Source organism: Pinus tabuliformis, chromosome 5_1 (genome assembly GCF_031772625.1).
Source record: "Pinus tabuliformis cultivar Carrire ecotype Pingquan chromosome 5_1, CPIR1, whole genome shotgun sequence".
Taxonomy (NCBI): domain Eukaryota; kingdom Viridiplantae; phylum Streptophyta; class Pinopsida; order Pinales; family Pinaceae; genus Pinus; species Pinus tabuliformis.
In genome coordinates, this window is record NC_142305.1 from 853,586,259 (window position 1) to 853,594,670 (window position 8,412).

Below are 8,412 nucleotides of genomic sequence, written 5' to 3' on the forward strand. Positions count from 1 at the left end.
CATGCTGGGATAGGCATGGATAATAAAATAGAAGAAAGATTATTTCGTATGGATAGCGTGGTCTTAGGATGTGCAGTACTAGCAGTGTGTACATGTCACATATGTAGTATTTTGTACATATGATGTTGTGTGTCTATTGTATACATGGTGTTATGTGCATATTTCATATGCAGTGTTGGGTATAGATGGTACTATGTACATGTCGGATATGCGGTGTTATGTACATACCATACTATGTGCATGTTGGATATGCCATGTTATGCACATATGGGACTATGTACATGTTGTACATGTGGTCCTATGTATATATGGTGTTGTGCACATGTCATGCATGTGGCCTTGTGTACATGTGGTGTCATGTACATGTCATGCATGTGGCATTGTATACATGTGGTATTGTGTAAACATTTTATAGGTTGTGCGGTGTACATGTGCCATTGTGTACACGTTGTGCATATGGTTCCATGTGCATGTGATGTTGTGTACACGTTGTGCAGGTGGTTCTATGTATATGTTCTACATATGGTACTGTGTAAATGTGATATTGTGCACGTCGTACATGTTGTGTTGTGTACATGCGGTACTATATATGTGCATTGTGTAGTCATGACATCGTGACATGTGTATTCATTTTCGTGTACTATGTGTATTATGTTGTACACCGGATGTAGGAGTATGTATTGTGTTGTGTTATACACTGGGTGTAGGTGAATTTGTGGTCATGTATATCAGGTGTAAGTGTATGCATTATGTGATGGCGTACGTTGTGTGTGGATGTATGTGTTGTGATGTACATTGTGTATGTGTACACGATTTAAGAGAAGGTACTCGGTGTTTTTCGAGTGTGGAAACTGACTTGGTGTGCACACGGAAAGGAAAAAGGATAAGGGTAGAAGAGAAGGACCGATTAAAGGATTGGTATCAACATTTTCTTTCAGTTTTATTATGCATGTGATCTATGATTTTGATTTATTATGGTTACATGTGATTTATCATTTTGATTTATGATGATTCCATGTGATTCATGATTTTGATCTATGATGGTTGTGCTTTGAGCTAACCAAATGTGATATTTTTATACATGATGATTTGGTCAAGAGTTAGTTTGTCTTCTTGTGACAAGAAGTAAACAAAATTGCAAGTGTACCTCATTGATGAGCTACCAATGATGTATGCTTTCTATTTATTTCAATTCATCTTGAGTCTAATGCGAATTATGTGCTTGGTACAGGGAATCATGGAAAATTTCTAGGTTTGGTGGTTGAAACTGACTACAAGCATTACCAGCAACAACAAAAGGAATTGGAATAGGCAGTAGTATAATGGTAAATCACTTCAAGAGTAGGGACATTGTAGGACACTAGTACCCAATAGTGTCAAATGATTGCCATGAGAATGCTATGACCGGTATGATGGTTTTGAGGAAGGTATATACCTTGGTTTTTGGATATTTCGATGCAAGGAAACCTCACCAAGGGATGGATCGCCTAGGAAAGGGGTTTCCAGGGAACTTGGAAGGTGAGTGACTTCACGGAAGGGGGTGACCAAATTTCCCAAGGGACTATGTAGCAGATAAGGGAAGGTTGGGGATGTATTTTTTTTGGTCATTAGCATTGTGAGATGGAATGCGATGCACATTGGGAGTGTGTCATGGAACAATGAGCCGGTAACTGTTCATTAAGAGGACAAGTGGCACAGTATTGTAACATTGGACATTGGATGCAACTTTGAATTTTGTAGTGGATTCTAAATGTGCTAGGAAGAAGGTTAATCATGGTATTAACATGAGGGTGGAGATGTGAGACTCTAGATTCTCTCATTGTTGATGTGAGTATTGTATCCTTTTATTTGTTGGTTGAGCAAATGTTTATATGTGTATATTATTGTAAATATTGTATCAAGCCGAATTTATAAAGTTGCATGAACAGTATGATTATTTGTTGGTTGAAGTAGATGTGCATAATTATATGTGGTTTTTATTGTAAATACTGTAATGAGCTATGTTATAAAGCTCCAAAACACTCTATGATTTTCATGAGTTTAGTAGTGATCATTATAAATATTGCAATGAGTTGTCTTATAAAGCTCCTCGGGCATTATGTTTTTTTTTTCAGTGATCTTGTTGGTTGTAGGTGTCATTGTACACTGAGGATGGTGTTCCCCTAAGGGGTAGGTTTCTGTAATAGCCCTGGTAAAAATTTCTTGTAAAATACACACACACACACACACATAACACCAAGGTCATGGAACACATATTCCAAGCTGAATGCTAGGCAAAACATCCTAATGCGAGTTCATTTGGTTTATTAAGGCTAAGAAAAATGGAAAAGGAAATGACAAAGGTTTTGGAAGGCCAAGAGGCATTAATTGGAATTTTATATATGAAAATAATGGATGGAAAACATGAGAAAAGGAAGGTGAAAGGTCACAAGTTGCATGTGAGGAGGAAATTGAAGGAAAATAATGGAAAATGAAGAAAATAGAGGCCTCATTAATACAAATGCTTCTTAGGATCATTTCACAAGATTTTTTTATAGTTTTTGAGTGGATATCTCTCTCCATTCTCTCTCTCACACACTTAGAGAATTCTTGGAGCACTTTAGCATTAGATCAAGGAAATAAAAGGAAGGAAAAATAAGGAAAAGGGAAGCAAAAATCAAGTAAGGAAGAGCAGGATCAAGCAGCTACAACATGATTACTTGTAGGTATCGATTTGCATATGTGATTTCCTTGCTAGATTTGGCATGCATGGCACATGAATGTGTGTATTTTGTTCCCTTTCTCTCAATGGCATGTGGTTTGCCAAGTTTTACAGTGATTTTCAACCTTGCCTTGCCATTTCTCAACAACCATGGTGAGATGGGTTCTCTTGTATTTCGTTGAGCTGGATTGTCGGATGGTTTCAGAATTGAGTGAGGTGGTGTCTGAAACAAAGAACACAAGGCCTAAAAGTCCTTGGACTAGAGAAGGTGGTATTGCAGTAAATCCATATGTTTTGTGCCTCATTGGGCCGAGGAATCCTCGAGTGGTGAATCACAGGAAATACGGTAAAGCCTAGAGGTGTGTGCCCTCTGTCAGGCCTAGGAATCTTTGATCGATGAATGGCAAGATATACGGTAAAGCCTAGAGGGTTGGATCTCAATTAGGCCTAGGAATCCTTGAAAGATGAATGATGGGATATATGGTAAAGCATAGCGACTAGGAGGTAGGAAAATTCCTCACGGTGTAGGTGGAGAAATCCAGTGGCATCTATGGTTGTTAAGGGCGTGGTGATCCGCCATGGATTATGGTAAAGCCTGAGGAAACCTAGATTAATTTTTTTTTAGTCCCACATTCGTGCTTGGAATATGGCACGAGGGTGATTAGTTGAAAGGAATATTTGGTTCAGCCGAATCTATTGTCAGATGGTTTGTGGAAGTCTCAGACTTAATTGGCTTATGCATTCATTAATAAGAGATCCTTCTCCTTGGTATTTCATGTGTAAATGTATTGGTTCATATGTGATTTTATGGTTGTTAAATAATTTTTTTTTCTAGTGGTTATATGTTGGTTATGAGTATGTTTTATGACATACTTGATGTATGGCTCCTATCATGTTTTGATTAGAAAATGAATGAACATGAAAATATGACCTAATATATGATAATGCGGTTGTTTTGATGAGGCATCAATTATTCCTAACTAATCTCAGATAATTATGAGACCCTTATATTCATATGTGTATTTATGACCTGTAGATTGCATATTTGTGACATGTTTGACAAAATTCTTGTCATGTCTAGTATGGTTTAGATGAAGTACTTGTACCACTAATTAAATTAGTAACCTTAGTCCCTTGTTATTTATCATTTTCGAAACTTTCATGAAGTTCTCACAAGTGGTTTGAGTCATGGCACTGAAAAAGTGGCACATAATCTAGGGTCGATGGCTCATAATTGTCTGGAAATGTCTACAGTCACCGACATGCCTTGATGTGGGAGTGATTGGAAGGATTTGGTTGCATTCATGCCTTGTCATGGGAGCGAATAAGGCTCTAGGAAAATAAAAAGATAAGCTATCTCAAGGGTTAAACACCTGGAAGGGTTCGTTACATCTTGAAGGGTTTGTAGCTATCGGGGAAGGTCATTTTGGTTGTGTTTTGTTGGTTCCACTCCCTTAGCTATACTTGGGTATTTGAATCACATCATAACAGGATCTTGTCATATGTTTACCCCAGTGGACTGATTATCTTGTGTAAATGTGGGAGGAGGGCATTACAAAATTGCTAGACTATGGTGTCCAAGCATGGAAGGTTAGTGGGAGGGTCAGAGGTGGAATTTTAGTTTCTTAGTGCCTATTGAGAAGGGGTTATAAAAAAAATAATCTTTTGCTAATAAGGTTGATAAACCAGTTAGTGCTTGCCAAGTAAGCTGATAAACCAGTTAGTGCATGCCAAGTAAGTCCATAAACCACTCAATTGCTTGTTGTAAGGTTGTAAACCACTAAGTGCCTATCGATAATGTTTATAAACCACATAATGTTTTCCAGGGAAGCTAATTAACCACACAAGTTCTTCCCTTAACACTAATAAACCACAAAGTGCTTATCAAGAATGCGGATAAACCACATAGTGCTTGCAAAGGACGATGATGAACCACTAGGCAGGGTATAAATCCAATAGGGTGCTTGCTAAAAAGGGATAATAAACCTCTATGTTCTTACCGAAAAGGATAATAAACAACTTATTTCTTTCCAAGTAAGTTGATAAATCAACTACATAGTGAGATACAACTTTCTTTAGTTATTTCGTTAAAAATAAGTTGATAAACCACCGATAAAGTAAACTTGTACTCCTGGAAACTAAGAAATACCCTAGTTCAACATGGTTGGATTTGCTGATAAACCAATCCCTTGGATTGTGTATCTGGATCAGGAGAGGACGACTACAAGAAATACTATGGTATAACTGCCTTATGGTTCGGTGGAGAGTTGAAGTCTCACCTCTAGGTATGAGCCATCTCTAGCCATTTAGATAAGTGTCACGATATATATATATATATATATATATATATATATATATATATATATATATATATATATATATATATATATATATATATATATATATATATATATGAACATCAATGATAACCATGACCGTTATGTTGTTAGTTGATGCATGGCTCTATAATTTTCTTGAATGGTATTTGAAAAGTATTTCATGTCCTTGATGGGAAATATGGATTTGATATTATTTTCGCTAAGTTGGAATACTAGGTTTATGTGGATGATATGTATGTTCTTAATTATATATGTAAATGTGACTCCTTTCATGAAGAAATAAAGATAACTGCTAATATTGGTGCTCTAATAGTTGGCATGCTTATAAATTGAAAGGATCACTATTCTTGCTGAATAATGTTATGCAATCTATTTATGCAGTAGATGGATATGCACTGTGTGTTGTAATAGAATCTTTCAATATTTACAGAGCTTTGAGTTAAATTTATGTGAATCATTGTGACCTTAACTATATAGAGTTGATAGTGTTCTAGGTTTTGAATGAGAAAGCTGGCCTGAGAAGCCCTGACCTTCTATGACTATGTATTGCAAGTTTTAGGCTTGAATTCGACTAAATAAACCTTAGAATGATGTTACATGAAAGAACTTTGATAATGGGAATTGTAGATGGATCATGCTAAATAAAAATATCCTTGTTTCTTGGCATGAAGTTTCATGTCGCGTTGCACCTCCCTCTCCAAAGTAGTAAGCTTGGTCATGCTAGTGTTGGTTATATTGACAGTGGCACATGATGGGATTATTCCCATTACATGATGTCAAAAAAAAAATTGCACCATGCCCCCGTATACAAATGGTATTTTGTGGAATATGAACTATTAATGGAGGGTGTGGAATGGATTTTCCCCTTTTGTCACTTAACGATATTATTTCCATCACATTTACCGTACTTGGCATGAGGAATCACTATATCATGGCGCTATTCTGCAATAGCGAGATGGTAATACATATGTATCATGGAATGGAGATGGCGAATGGAATTTAATGGAGAAATATTTTCATTGACCCTAATCTTGTAATCATCCCTAAAATTCATATAACGTAAAAGCTCAGTTTTTCACTAATGGCTTGGCCCTATGGGAGCCTTGGCATAGGCTGAGGTCATAGGTACCACATAGTTTGGGAATGGGTACGTGGATGCGATGTAGATGGCGATGAGGAAATATTAATGACATGGGACCTACATGGAATTACATAAGGTAGGTAGAATCAAGCCTGTCGGATGGCCAAAGAGTCCATTTTTTAATGAAATAATGCACTGTTAGAGGATTCCATGTGGCAGGGTGACATCACCCTAATGTTGTAATGACATCAACAAGGAGTAAAGGAGACCTGTGACATGGTATTGTATGACATTGTTTCCAAGTGGTGCCATGAGTCATGCCATGTCAGAGGAAATAGAAGTCATTACATCAATTATTAACATCAAGAGATGGGAAGGTTCCCATTATTTCTCTCCATCTAGCAGCTGACAGAGAGAGATATATGGGAAAACCCTCCAGTAGATAACATTAAAATCTCCATCTCATTGTGTTGGAATGGAATGGTCTTCACCCTTCAGCTTGGCATAATGGCACAATGGTGTTGCGCAACTACTGCGGTGGGACCCGTGTTTGTCTATGAGAAGAGTGATAAAGCCATGTATACCACTTGGTGGTGCCATGTGGTAGTGCATTCTGATGTGGTAGGGATTAAAAGGGCCTAAAATTAAAATCGGCATAACTTTCAACCTTGGGGTCGAATTGAGATACAAATTATATCAAGGGAAAACTCTTAATGAGCCTAACGTTATGGTGGAATTTGTTTTTAGTTTTGATGAGGTGGGGAAAGCAGGATTTTATGACAACGTCTTCATAATAGACCATGAATATTGGGTTACTTTTGATGTAACACCTTCCACAACCCCAGAAATAACCAAGGGGTTGGGAGGGTGTGTTACAACCTATCAACCATATTAAGAGAGTGAAACACCTAACTATCAATATTATTGGATACCATTTGGATAATTCCCTACCAACAAGTAGATCTCAAGGAATTCTATACTAGGGGGGCTCCTAGGAAGTTAGAGGGGAGATTGGAAATATGGAAGTAAAGGGCTTGGGCCAGGTATCCCCAAACAATTCCATTACTGTTAAAAAACTATATATTAAATTTTTCACCTTTTATTAATGTTCTAATGCCTCCATAAAATCATAGAGACTAGATTTCAATCACAAGGATTCATTTGCAGAAGGAAAGGAAAAAAAAAAAGATATCATCAGCGAATTATTGATGAGTGACGGGGAGATTGTTTTCATAAATACATAGACACTTTATGCTATTTTGACAACTAATATATTTAATATATTGTTCCAGCCCTTTAATATCTACGATAAAAAGGAATGGGGATATGTGATTACCCTCGCAAACTCACCTAGAGTGATTGAAGGTCATGGTTAGAGATGCATTTAGAATAATGAAATAAAAGGTGGCATATATTAAGGACATAATCAAATAAATCCACTAGGAAGAGAATCCAAAGGCTTGATGGGTGTGGATGAGAAAATCCTAGTTTAACTAGTCACAGGATTTGGAGATGTCCAAGTTGATAAGAATACCTATTGTTTTGATTTCTTTAAACAATGATTAACCTCATGGGTTGCTACAAATAAATCATGAGTTTCACCACCCTCCAAAAAAAATGTTTGCTCAAGAGAGATGATGTTGTTAAGAAGAGGTTTGAGGTTGTTTACAATAACAAAAGAGATAATTTTGTATATCACATTATAAAGAGAAATATGATAGAATCAAATAGGATCCTTCAACCTACTAGATTTGTAAATTAAATTGATAAGGTGACATTGAGGCTAGTCCATACTCCTGAGTACACCCATATTATACCACCAGATAATGTACTTCATGGTCGATAAAAGCTCTGTGAACAAGATAGAAATCTATTGTAAATCCATCGAGGACATGGGTTGTATTCTTAGGCACTTCCATTACCACCTCTTCCACTTTTGTAAATGGCACATCGCTCATTACAACCATATTTTGATTAGGATCTTGGAATACCATAGAGGAGGTAAGTACCAAGTTTCAAGTAGATAGAACCATTTCCTCAGCTCTAAAGCTTTATTAGACCATAATATTTTTGTAGAAGTATTTATTCTTCCTATTTTAGGCTTTGACCATTAGCCAATCCAACTAGAGATGGATCTGAAAGCTACCGCTCTTAATTACCTTTTTCGTTTTGAAAGTTTTTTATTAGAAGATAAAAATTTCATGAAAAACGAAAAATAGTTGGTGGTGATATATTCAATTCATAGGCTATTAAAACATGTCAACTTTACAAATTAAGATCAAGGAATTCAA